General features: G+C 42.9%; 1 pseudogene; it reads left to right on the plus strand.

The window, feature by feature from the left end:
* The first annotated feature begins 8,142 nt into the window (after positions 1–8,142).
* LOC124401965 lies at positions 8,143–10,594 on the plus strand (annotated as a pseudogene).
* The last annotated feature ends 3,460 nt before the right edge of the window (positions 10,595–14,054 follow it).

Raw genomic sequence — 14,054 nt, forward strand, 5'->3', positions numbered from 1 at the left:
TGTGGTTTTACACACACACACACACACACACACACACACACACACACACACACACACACAGTCGGTCAGGCATTTTACATTTCACGCCAGCCTACTCTCTCATAGACACACATGCACACACACACACACACACCAACAAACACACTAACATAGCATGCTCAGACATTCATTATTCGTTTTTTCTGTCTCTAGTCCTATCTCAATCTCACACACACACAGTGCTCTCTTCCTCGGCTACGATCTTGTATCAAAGCAAACAAATGACACACTGTCAACCCCCCTTTTTTTCTGATCCCTCGTTTACTAAAATGACACTCCATATCTCCAGTAACTGACATTATCAATCCGCGACGTGCTCAAATCTTCTGGCCCGAGCTCGCCATTCCCACAGGGGAGCTGGGAGCTGGAAGCCTTGTCCTTTGTTTGCTGAAAGATGGTGCCAGAACGAGTCCTGACTTTTTTCCCCCGAGCACAGGGAGAGCTGTCACACAGTGTGTTTAGCACAGAGCTGGCCAGATTAGGACAGGCATTGTGACGGTCGTCTGCGTCGCTGCCTCTTTCATGCGCCATTACAAAGTGTGCGACGTGGAATTCCTGTCCTGAACGTGAGGTTACACCAGACGTGAACATCTTTCGCTGTAAAAGTGCAGCCCAGTGTCTAAAAAAATTTAGATCATGAACATTTGATGTGGAGTGCATTACTGTATCTGTTTGTATAAAAATGTGTTTATCTGTCTCTCTCTTTCTCAATATATATATATATATATATATATATATATATATATATATATATATATATATATATATATATATATATATATACTAGTAATAATATTCAAAATATTAGAACATTAATAATAAAATTAATAAAAATAATAATAATATTATTATTATTATTATTATTACGTCATTTTATTTCATTTACAAAAAACACAATTTATCATTACTTTATAAAAATTGTTTTTAGTGCTACAACTACTGTAGTAATAATAATAACCATCATCATTAATATTGACAAGACAATTTATTACAAATGTATTATTTGTAATTTATTATTGAAGTTAGTATTTATTTTGGTACAAAAAAGATCTTACTATTTATTTTTTAGTTTTTTTTTTTTTTTTTTTTTTTTTATGAAACCAGTCTCCTTCCATAACTAACAATCACAGCTATGTAAAAAATGTCTTTATTAACCCCCCACCACCACTATTTTCTCTATCTCTCTCCACTCTTTCTCTGGCAGGTGCCTTTATCAGCCAAGGAGAACGAGGAAGAATAATGTGCTGAGTGTGTAGAATGGACAGAATCAAACTGCTCATCCAGGAACGAGTGGCTTCTCATCCTCTATATCTCTCAAAGAATCCGGCCCTTAATCTGATGGCCAAAACCTAATGCGCACTCAGCCAATTACAACACCAGTAACTTTCTGCTTTTTAAGAGATCTTTTCTTTTCTCTTCTCTTCAGCCTGTAGAGGCAGCCTAAAGTTTTTTTTATTTCCTTTTGCGATTGTAACTCCTAATCCTGGTTTTGAAAGCAAATTGAAGTGAAATTATTCAGATTTTTCCCCTCCTTAAGCTTTCTTCCATTCTCATTATTTCCAAAAAGAATATGTGACCTCTGTGATTCTGCTTGTCCTTGAGTTCCACTTTAGATATTTAAAAGAGAAAAGCATGAAAGCCTGCCTCAGCCGTATATTTCCAACGCCCCATATTAAGGTAATCCGCCGATTATGCAGAATCAAACACAGGAGAATGGAAAAAAAAAGGTAAATTATATAATAAGGACTTCCAGTGGACAGGGAGTCTAGATGGAAAGACTTATTGTTGGTTTAGATGAGTCTGGTCGAAGAAGAATCCTTGAGGACTATTACTGAAATATCTACAGAGCCGATTCCAGAACAGGACATTATGTGGGAATGTTTCTGAGAGGTCACTGATAAGGGGCTGATATTAAGTAATATAGGCTAAGATGGGAATAGCTTTGTGTGTGTGTGTGTGTATGTGTGTGTCAGAGAGAGAAGAGGGAAGTGTGCTTTCATTCTACCATGTGTTCCAAATAGTTTAGCGGCATGTCTGTGAACTTTTAAAGTCGGCGTGTGCGTAATGCTGGTTTCTCTGTCTTTTCACTTACCAGTCACCGCAGAGAAGCCTGATCCTATCCTCAAATACGGAAATGTGAATTTCATGCCTTCTCTCTCTCTCTCTCTCTCTCTCTCTCTCTCTCTCTCTCTCTCTCTCTCTCGTGCGCTCATGAGTGAGTCATTACAGTTGGATGAAAGCCGGGCCTAGCTCTTCGACCTCTTCTCTCTTTCTTTCCCTCCCTCTCTTTGCCTCTCTCTCTCTCTCTCTCTCTCTCTCTCTCTCTCTCTCTCTCTCTCTCTCTCTCTCTCTCTCTCTCTCTCTCTCTCTCTGACCGCCTCTGACTGACGCAGATTCATTTAAAAAAAAAATGAGCCACTTATTACCGGTCCAAACTTTTTTTACAGCCCCGCAGTGGCCAGCAGAAGACAGCTTTATTCCCAGAACACCATCCAACCTAATAGTTATATACGCCTTGGCAGCCTTTCTCGCTAAATCCTGCTGCGATTTGTAACATTACCTTTACAACTCTGAACTGACTCGAGCAACCAGGAGACCTCTTTATGACACTAATACGCCATCTTTAACGTAGCATTGCAATAAAAATCGACGCGGGTTTGAGAACACTGGAGATGTGCGAGCCACAGATGATTTCTAAAACTCGAATATTTACGTATAATGCCAGTTTAGGGGACGTTATTGGTGCAGTTAATAAGCTTACTTTTGGAAAGCGTTTTGAATGAATGACGAGTGAAAGCAAAAGCATAAGTGGAATATATTTTTATTGTTTAGATTTATTTTTTAAGGTTCTTGGAAACATTTGTATTCGTCATGCTAAGACTTCCATTGGTGAATAGTAAGAAACAAATAAAAAAGAACAACATTTCCAGCTTTTTTTTTGCAAAAAGACTTTATTCTTCAGCATATTTAGGTGCTGTATAGGCTACTGGTTATAAAAAATTTTTTCAAGGAAAAATAAATCAAGGAAAATAATATTTAGGCTGAAACAGCAGATTGCAACACAACACAAGATAAAAGCAATAGACAATTGGAAAATAAATAGTTTTGCCAGGTGGCAGAGACGCTTGCTTTTATTTTAGAACTGGCAGACAAATCCAACATGCAAGGCAAGGTCGTAAACTCGATAACGTGCCAGAGTCAGTCGATCAACAAACAGAGTGTAGACAGGACTAAAACCAGGAACCAGGAAACACAGCAAAGATCAAAACTTAAAAAGCAATAACAATGATAAGGTTTGATATGTCAGGAGAGCAAGCTACACTAAGCGATACTTCACAATGAGAGAGTGTAAACTGTCTGTTTATATATAGTGTGTCTGTGATAGAGTGCAGGTGTGTACAAGCCCAATTCCAAAACAGTCGGAACACTGTGTAAAATATAATTAAAAAAAGAATGCAATGACTTGCAATGTAACATAAAAAAAATATATAAAATGTTTAAAATGAGGAATTGTATTGATGGATGCAACACGTCTCAAAAAAGTTGGGATGGGGCAAAATAAGTGTTATTAAAATTAAACAGTTGGAGAAATAATATGCAACTGATTAGGTTCATTTTAAAATAATGTTCCTGCACATAAACTTGCAAAACAGATGAATATCTCATCATTTACAATACATAATATCATCAAAGGTTTTAAAGAATCTAGAGAAATCTAGCTGCACAGGGGACAATGGTGAAAATCAAAATTCAATACCTGTGGTCTTCAGGTGGCACTGCATTTAAAACAGTTATGATTCTGTAATGGAAATCACTGCATGAGCTCATTAACACCTCCAGAAATCATTGTCTGTGAACACAGTTTGCCATGAGATCCACAAATGGTGGTTAAATCTCTGTCATCAAAGAAGAAGGCATGCGTAAAATATGCTGGGGCAAAGTTAAAAACTGTTCTGTGGTCAGACGAATCGAAATTTTAAATTTCTTTTTGGAAACCATGGACACCATATCCTCCGTACTAAAGAGGAGAGGGATCATCTGGCTTGTTATCAGCACAGTTCAAAAAGCCACATCTCTGATGGTATGGGAGTGCATTAATGCCTGTTGAATGAGCAGCTTGCACATTTGGGAAGACTCATCAATGCTGACCGGTATATACAGGTTTTAGAATGCTTCAGAAAATGTCTTCATACTGCATCTATTACATTAGCATGACTTTGTATTAGAAAAGTCCAGCTGTTGACCTGCACGCAGTCTAGAACTTTCACCCTTCAAAACATTTCACATAATGAAACGAAAAATACAACAATAGACACCCAGAACTGTTGAGCAGCTAGAATCCTTTATTAGACACATATGGGACAACATTACTCTCCCAAAACTTTCCCAACTGGTCTCCTTAGTTTACAGATGTATGAAACCAAATTATCTTTTTTTTTCCATAAAAGTGGTAGATACAGGTAGTCCTCTAATTATGATCGAGATTCGTTACAATGATGTCGAAGATGGTACTATGACTGTGACAGTCTTTCCTGCGTCATGCTGATTTTTTATTTAAATTTTCTGCTCTAAACTGATGGTTTTCCTCTTTTTTTCCACTACAAGCAGGAGGCACTTGGGCGCTTGGGAGACATGCTTTTATCACTAAAATTTCTGTTTGAAACCATTTGAAACAGAAAATAATACGCACTAAGAAGACTTTACTCTGTCGACCGCTAGCTAGAGTGGGGCATCTCACAGGGCGAGAAATACGCTCATCCCAGCTATCACTATCGTTATCGTAAGATCAAAAAATCGCACCATCGCACCAATTGTATTGTCAGTTTACACATTTTATATATATTTTTTGTTTGTTTTATTATGGATTCATGAAATTTGCAAATTCTGTTTTTATTTACATTTTGCAATTGGGAATATATGACTGGTAATCAGTGAGAATTGTATTACAGGGAATTACAGTCAGTGGAGGCAGTGTTTGTAGGCCGGGATGCTTCTTAGGAGTTGTAGTGAAAAGCTAATTCCAGGATTAAAAACACTCCCAATGGCTGACTATAAAACAACACGTGATGCAGCACATACTAATTTTTGCCCATTGAACCAAAAGCCACCTATAATTTTCCCCAAACAAAGGATGAAATAGTAAATCCCAAGCATAAGTTGTGCTCATGTAGTGAACCGAAACCATAATGTAATGTAACAATATGATTGTAATCTGTGCATTTTTTTTCTTTCATTTTGTTACACTTTGATTCATTCACATCTAAAGAAATCATGCAGAGAGTTTAATGAATATGTTGACCAAGCAGTCATGTGCTATCAGTACGGGTCAATTATAACTATTATGACACAATAAGCATACCTAATAATCCACGTTTCTCTCCCTTTCTTTTTCTGTTGAGCTACACATGCTCCTAAGGTACCAGTGACCCTGTCCCAGTTTTCTTTCTAAACTTCCCTGGTTCTTCTGACTGGAGTTCTCTTTAACTGGAACCCACTCAGTGCAGCAGAGGTTGGTCCCACATGAACAGCCTAAATATCCCATGGGTTAAACTCAAAAACCATGCAGATGGATTTGGAATAACTAATTAAAATTGCTACAATATCTTAGGGCTGCAGTTGCCATAAAAAAGTTTTGCATTCAAGTGTCCATTAGTGAACAGTTGATAACTTAAAAAAGGAAGCTATAATGAATAGACAGTTGGTGTCTCTAAGATGAGGTTGGCTTCCCTTTTGAATCTGGTTCCTCTCAAGGTTACAGTACCACTTCATACCATCTCACAGAATTTTTCCTTGCCACTGTCACCACTGGCTAAAATTATACTCTTCAAATATTTATTGCTGTAAAGCTGCTGAGATAATGTCCATTCTTAAAATTCTTAAAAATACCAATAAAATTTAATTGAATCAAACTTTATTGTAATAATCAACGTACTATATAAATTCTGACCCTCATGATAAACTGCCCCTGATTAAGGAACTACTGATACGTGTCACTAATTCATTCATATCTATGTGTATTTTTAATATTGCACTCAAATACCAATTTGCATGGGTTTAGCCAAACAAATGTTTACAGTTTGTAGCAGATACATTACTTTTTTTTCAGCAAACTTTACCCCACATGAAAAACTCCTGTGCAACTCTCTGAAATATTAGGCCTAAGTTCTGTGAACAATGTCAAATTGATTAATTCAGTTCTAAATATTGCTCTTATATTGTAATGGATATAATCAGTATTTGAGATATATGTTTCATTATAAACATGTACATGCATTAAGTGAGTTGAATAATTGCATTTGCGTTTTTCCCTACTTTTATACCTCCAGTAGTGTAAAAACGTCAAAATCATTACTGGGGTAATTGCACAAACATCACAGGTATGGAAGTTTAGGTAACAGGTAAACGACCAATACACAAATACATTTTTTTCTCTGTGTGATCACTCAGAGGGATGAATCAAACAAAACCCTAATATTCTTTGAACCCTGTAAACCAGATCAGCTAATTTAGGAAATCATTCAAATAATTAGCTAAATCCTTTTGGTCACTTGTCTTCATGTGATATAAGTTCGCAGATCAGAGTTTACCGAACTTGAACTTTAGGGCATCCCACTAAGCGTGTGTTTCCAGTGTCCACCATTAGCCTGCAAAGAGAAGAGTGGAAGTTCTTTTTCTAACTTCGCTCGGTGTTTCACTATGGAAATTGCTTTGGGCGTGACAAACTACGGAAGCTCCTATGACACCACATCTGTCTTGACATCATTCGCACTTTCTTCCCATGAGGGACTACACTAAGCTCTCTCAACACATCCAGTTCTCGGCTGGTTTTCGCTTAACTGTTCATCGTGCGGTCCGTCATTGGATTCCGCCAACGAACGCGAGACCGGTCATACAGGATCGCGCTGAGCGACGTCACGGATTGGCGTCCGTGTCAAGGCGAGCTATTCCTATTCCAACCTGCTGGGTATTAAGTTACACAGTAGGGACGTAGTAGCGTCAAGCTAATTACAGGCTTAGCGCGTCAAGGCAAAGCCTTCAGAGGGATAACTACCGTGCAAACATCGGCAGACTAATGTGTTGTGACGAGTCTAGTATTCTTCGTACTTAGCCATGTCGATGGTCATCCCCACCACCAAAAGGAACGAGTCGAGATCAGGGAGGTTGCATCCCGCCCGTGTCCATCATTATGTGGAGCAACCATCTCGGGCAGGGACCCTCACCCGATGTGCATCGTGTGCATGGGCCCGAAGCACACTCAAATGTCGCTCGCGGACCCACAAGCATGCGCTCACTGCGCTCCAATGCCAGTGAAACATTTGAAGAGACGGTTGAGAGTAGCGGTGGCTAACCAACAGGACCTGTGTCTGTCCGGCGCCACCGCGAGGTCTACGGCCGTCGAACATCAGTGGTGAGCTACCACGAGCTGGGCGGACCTGATCGAGGCCGAATCGCCAGTCATGCCGCCCCTGTTTGGTAACCTATTGAATACTAGACTCGTTACAACACATTAGTCTGCCGAGGAACGACCGTGCGACGAGGGCGATGCGAACTCTGACCTCCTCGACTTGGATATGGAGAACGAGGATGAGGACGACAGTGGTCCCTTCCCGGCCCAACAGTCGAGACCCCAGAGCGCGGGCGACGCAACCTCACAGGCGGAAGGTAACCTGCATGAGGTATGCAAGCGAGCCGCGGCTAAGATAGGAGCTGTGAGAGACCTTTACAACGGGAAAAGGCTGCTGCCTGCTCAACCCGCTGCTGGACAGCTCCTGCCCGCTGTGCCGGCTTGCATGAAGGAGATGTCTCGTTACCGGTCTAGCCCCTTCAAGAGCAAGCTTCCCGCAAAAAGGTGCTCCAAGTTGGAGATTCAGGGAATGGAAGAGCTGGGGTTAGCCTGACCCCCAGCAGTGGAGCCTTTGGTGGCTTATCACCTCCATCCGAATCGGCATTCTATCTCTACCTCCTCTCAAATTGTGCTGCCTGGAAAAATCTAGAGATTGACGGCTTCCATCAATCAGAGGATGTATAAATACGCAGCGCAGTCAGTGTGCTCGCCAAACGCGGTGACTTTACTGTCACGTACCAGGCGGAGAGTTGGAGGAGATGGCACGACAGCTTGACACGGGTGTACCTAACCCGGTACTTTGGGACGAGATCTGTGTGGTGAACGACCTAATCCTGCGCTCTTCACGAGGTGCGGTTCAGGGCTGCGGCCGCGTGATGGGCTAAGCTGTGTCAGGTGAGAGAGATCATTGTGGCTTAACCTGTCAGGCTTGGGTGACACACAGAAAGCGGAGGTCATGGATGCTGCCTACAACCCTGCTAAAGGTTTGTTCGGTTCAGCTCTAGAAAAGATGAGAGAAACCAGCACTCTCAGAAAACAAGAGGATGAAGCTTTCAACCTCTGTTTGCCTCGCAAGCTGTCTCAGAACCCGCCCCCTCAGCCAGCGCGACGGGGTTTTGCCGCAGCCGCGGCTGCGAGAGGGAGACCGGTTAGCGTGAGAAGTGCGAGATCGGCTCTCGGCGGACAGCACGCTGGTCAACGACCAAGATCGGATGGCTCGGGACCGTGGGGCGGCTAGAAACCGTCCGCCCCACCCCGAGGAGCGAAAGAAGAAGCGTGCGACCTGACACGCGTATGTTCTCCTGTCCTCTTTTCTCCGCCGACGAAGAAAAGGAGAAGGGCCCGGTTCCAAGTTCCATAAGGGCTTCCTGCTTCCTTGACCAAAGTTGTGGGGTTCCCTTTCTGCGTGCCTCGTCAATTGGCGTCCATGCGCTGTTCATCCGTGGGTGTTAAGCACGATTTCACAGGGCTACAGGCTTCAATTCGCCATGAAACCACCCAGATTCAACGGTCTGTTGGTCTCGGTGGCCGAAGGAGAGTCGGCTCGCGTCCTAACAGCCGAGATCGACTCTCTTTTGAGCAAAAGGGCAATCAGAATTGTTCCGGAGGCGGAAAGCTGTCAGGGTTTTTACTCCCGGTACTTTGTGATCCCGAAGAGAGGAAGCACATCTCTTCGTCCGATCTTGGACTTGCGTGTGTTAAACAAGCACCTGAGAAAATATTCATTCAGAATGTTGACACACAAAGCACTCTGTCGGTCAATCCGTCCAAATGATTGGTTTGTGACGATCGATCTATCGGACGCAGATTTTCACATAGACGTTTACCCGTCATACAGAAAATATCTGAGGTTTGCACACAGAGGCACTGCCTACGAGTTTCAAACCATTTTCAGCAAATGTGTGGAGGCGGCTCTTTTACCGTTGAGAAACAGCAGGATACGGATTTTGTCTTATAAAGACGATTATCTGATATGCTCCTCGTCGAGAGAGCGAGCGATCAGAGATGCGGAGAGCGTAGTCACACATCTCTGCAATCTGGGTTTTAAAATAAACAGGGAAAAGAGCTGCTTGTGTCCTGCGCAGTGCACGGAATATCTAGGACTCAGTATAGATTCCCTCTCCTATTGAGTCATGCTGACAGAGAGGAGAATCGCATCTCTCATTCAGTGTCTCTCTCGCTTTCAGGCAGGGACTATGATCCCATTCCGAGTGTGCTTACGAATGCTGGGTTTTATTGGCCTCTGTGGTTTCTGTGGTGCATCTGGGACTTCTCATTATGAGAGATTTTCAGAGATGGGTCGCGTTTGCACTTATGTCCCCGACATCATCTCAATCGGCCAGTCGAACTATCGCAGCATGCGTCTTAGTGCTCCGCCAATGGGGATGCCCCGCGACGCTTCGTTCGGGGATTCCCTTAGGGGTGGTGTCGTCGAGGGTTACTATGACGACGGACGCGTCTTTGGTGGGCTGGGGCGGGACCCTAATAGGCAGAGCTGTGAACGGCGTTTGGCCTCCACAGCTGATCCTGAGGCATGTAAACTACTTGGAGTTGTTGGCAGTGTTTCTAGGGCTGAAACATGTACTGGTGAAAACCGACAATTTCACGGTGGTCGCATACATCAACCGGCAGGGGGGTGTGCGCTTCCTCCAGTTACATCAGTTAGCGAGGAAACTGATAATGTGTTGCGACACGAGGCTTTTATCCATCAGAGCGGCACATGTTCCGGGCATATGGAACAAGGGTGCGGATCTGTTGTCCAGGGGAAACCCCCTGTATGGGGAATGGAAACTGCACACCTAGGTGGTGGAGCAAATATGGCAGAGATACGGCCGGGCAGCCGTAGGTCTCTACGCCTTGTGAGAAAACGTTTAGTGTCCTCTGTACTTTTCTCTAAGGGACAGAGATGCACCTTTGGGTGTGGATGCGTTAGCCCACCAATGGCCAAACGTTCTTCTCTATGCATTTCCTCTACTGAGCTTGATTTCCCCCACCCTGGCCAGGGTCAGAGAACTTGGCCTGTCACTGATTCTGATAGTGCCACATTGGGCGTCCAGACACTGGATCCCCGAAATAGTTCAGCTGCTGTCAGGTCAGCCGTGACCACTCCCTCCATGGAGGGACCTTCTGTCCCAGGCGGGCAGGGAGATTTATCATCCGGACCCGGACAGGATAGCTCTCTGGGCCTGGCCCGTGAGAAGTGGAACTTGAGTGTGCCAGGTTTACCTCCATCAGTTATACACACTATCCAGAGTGCCAGGGCCTCATCTACTCGCACACTTTATGACAATAAATGGCGGGTTTTTGAGGAGTGGTGCGACTCTTTCGAGTCTCTTTCCAGTGTTGTCTCTTTCCAGTGTTCTGTGGGAGACATAATGTGTTTTCTCCAGGATTTGCTGGATAGAGGGAAAGCTTTTTCTACTTTGAAGGTGTATCTGGCAGCTATTTCTGCGTGTCATGTTGGGTTTGGTAGCGAACCTGCGGGCCGACACCCTTTAATTAGTCGGTTTATGAAAGGTGCCCGCCGTAAGAGGCCGGTGTCTCGGCAGTTGGTGCCTCAGTGGGACCTGTCCTTGGTTTTGGAGGCCCTTTCTTATCACCCCTTCGAGCCGGTGGATGGCATAGGGCTTAAATTTCTCTCTCTCAAGACGGCACTGCTCGTGGCTCTAGTGGCAGCTAAGCATGTGAGCGAGCTGCAAGCCCTGTCTGTCAGTCCATCCTGTTTACAGTTTGCCCCAGGGCTCACGAAAGTTTCCTTTCTCCCTAACCCAGCGTTTGTTGTCAAGGCAACGGCTGTCCTGCTGGATTGTGGAGGCTATATCTCTTGCGTATGAATGCTGTGGTTCTCAGGCACCTGCGGGCCTGAGGGCCCACTCTACTAGAGGGGTGGCGACATCATGGGCCCTACTTAAGGCTATTTCTGTTCAGGAAATTTGTGCGGCGGCTGGTTGGGCTACGCCGCACACCTTTGTGCGGTTTTATAGACTGGACGTGTCATCCTTGGCGCACGCGGTGCTGGGGGCCAGACATCCGGAGCCCCTGCGATTGGGTGTGGCGGGATTGTGTGCAATCTGGGAGTGGTCTATATCTCCCATAGTGAAACACCGAGCGAAGTTAAAAAAAGAACGATGGGTTACTTAACGTAATCCCGGGTTCTTTGATAACAGAGTGAGGTGTTTCACCAGCACTTCCCTCCCTGTATGGGGATGGGAAGAAATCTCGCTGCAATGATGTTAGAAGGGGTCAACCTGAGGGATAAAGGTGGGGCAGAGCCTGATCTCAGGTCGACCTGTCTGTCAAGACAGACGTGGTGTCATAGGAGCTTCTGTAGTTGGTCACTCCCAAAGCGATTCCCATAGTGAAACACCTCACTCTGTTATCAAAGAACCCGGGGATTACATTAAGTAACCCATCGTTATTATAAGAGCAAATGGGGACTAAATGTGAAATGAGATGTTCGAAAAGCACATACATATATTGTGATCAGATTTCCATATAGTGTATTTAGAAGCTTCTGTCCCAAAACAAATTCCTTGGCACGTGGAACTAAAACCTATTCTGACTCTGAGATGCAATGTTAATGATAGCACTAAAATAATTATTTTTTCCCAAACAAAATCCCCCATACAAACCTCAGTGTTATGATAAAGTCCAGATGCTTCATTTCCCCCTTTTTTCTCCAGGTGACATTTTACTCAAAAAACCCAAACAAGTTAAATCATTTTACTCCATAGCAGAGAATTTAGCATCTATCATTTTACTGCCCGCACCTGCACTTTCCTTCCAAACAGACCACATGGCCTGCCTTCACATTAATACTTAAATCACTATGAGACAATGTCTACTCAAGGTCCACGTGTACTAATTTCCACGCTCTGTTATTTTCTCACCCGTAATTTCTTTGAGCAGCAAATTTGAATCAAGGTTTTGTTGTCTTAATTAACCGGCCGTCTAGAGTTGTGTCCTTGGCTTTGACCTTGTTTGCACACTGCCAAAGTATCACTCTGATGAACTGAGAATCAACAAGAAAAAAAAGGCAAATTAATGATAATTCTGTGTAGTTTGTAAAATGTAATCACCCCCCCATGTAGGGTATTAGGGTCCTGATACACCAAACCCCTGCTGTGGTACATTTCGCCCTTCAGGCCTGGTGCATAATCTTCATACTGTACTATTGCTGTGGTTCCTTGTCATCCTGGAGCCATTTGCACGTACATTTGCATTTGCCTTCCTGCTGCAATGTAAACTCTCACTTGGGTACACAGGAGACGTGTACTTGACAAGAAAAGCTGCTGTCATGATTACATGTTGTTCTTACACTTATTCAACCTGGATAATTATAAATTACATAAGCTATATAATACTATATTTCCAATCTTCGGTAAAAGAGACACACAAAGTCTAAAAGGTGTACACTTCCGGATACTACACAAGCAACATAGAAATAGTACAGTTTATGTTTTCTTTCCTTTTGTAAGTATAGGTTACATTTTTCATGGAGAATGTTTTGGTTTTTTCAAGGTTTCTTCCTAAAAGCTTGTCAACAACTTTTGTCTGCCACAGTAACTTGTTGTCAAAACCCAGATTTTTCTGTCCTCTATGTTTTTAATTTTTCCATATCAGCTCACTGATCATACAAAACCTACAGTCATATACCTAAATCTATTAAATTCCAAATCTGCATACATATTACATGCTCTCAGGACACCTTATTACAAACACACAGTTGTACTAAAGTATATGTTGTTTTTTATGTCCCATTTCTATCAGCCTTGTTTGGTGGAAGTTTGCTAAAGTTGAAGGAGGATTGTCGAACTTATGCAGAAGTGTGTGTGCATAGTGAACCTAGACTGATGCCTTATCCAGGATGTATTGCTGCCTTGCAAACAGTGTTCCCGGGATTGACTCCGGATTTAAAGTGACCCTGCCCAGGATAAAAGCAGTTAATGAAGATGAAGCGGTGACCAGTAAAATGTGACTCAGCCAGTTGACATCTCATTCAAACCAGGGATCATCGTTGAATGTGATGCTTCCCTTACCGTTTGATTGTGACCTTTGTGCTGCAACGCTTCAGAAAAACAAATAAAGATAAATAAATAAAACGTTCAAGAAAAGGATTTAGATAATTAAAAACAAATTGATCATCCATCGTATGGAGTAGGTGAGGATTTGTGTATGAGCCAGACAAACAATTTTACCACCAATATATTGAACGTGAAATCTGTTTGTGTGAAATCTAGTGTCACTATGCTGAGCTGCTGGCACACACTCAAGCTCTGATTTGCTAAATGTTTGCATGTGTACAAACACATGCAAACGTTGTAACACCCGCAAAACAAAAAGTACAAGCTGATTTACCTGCAGGGTCAGTGGAGGATTAAGTCATTCAACACGTTGGGTCCGTTTGGATTTCGCCCAAAAATCACGTTTAATTACTTTGCTAAAAGTGCAAAATACAGAGTAGAGACTATGCAAATGAAATAATTGAGCACTGACCGAATATGACATACTAAACCTTAGTAAAAAAAATCATGACAGGAAGGAGAATTACATATGCAAACAAATACAGCCAAAGGGCAGGTACAAAAATAGCTTAAGTCTGTTTTCTAATAAAGAAATTCCGGTTTGTTTTTTGGATGTTCATTGTGGAGTTGATTGTGCATTCACAATC

Source organism: Silurus meridionalis, chromosome 19 (genome assembly GCF_014805685.1).
Source record: "Silurus meridionalis isolate SWU-2019-XX chromosome 19, ASM1480568v1, whole genome shotgun sequence".
NCBI classification, from domain to species: Eukaryota; Metazoa; Chordata; class Actinopteri; order Siluriformes; family Siluridae; genus Silurus; species Silurus meridionalis.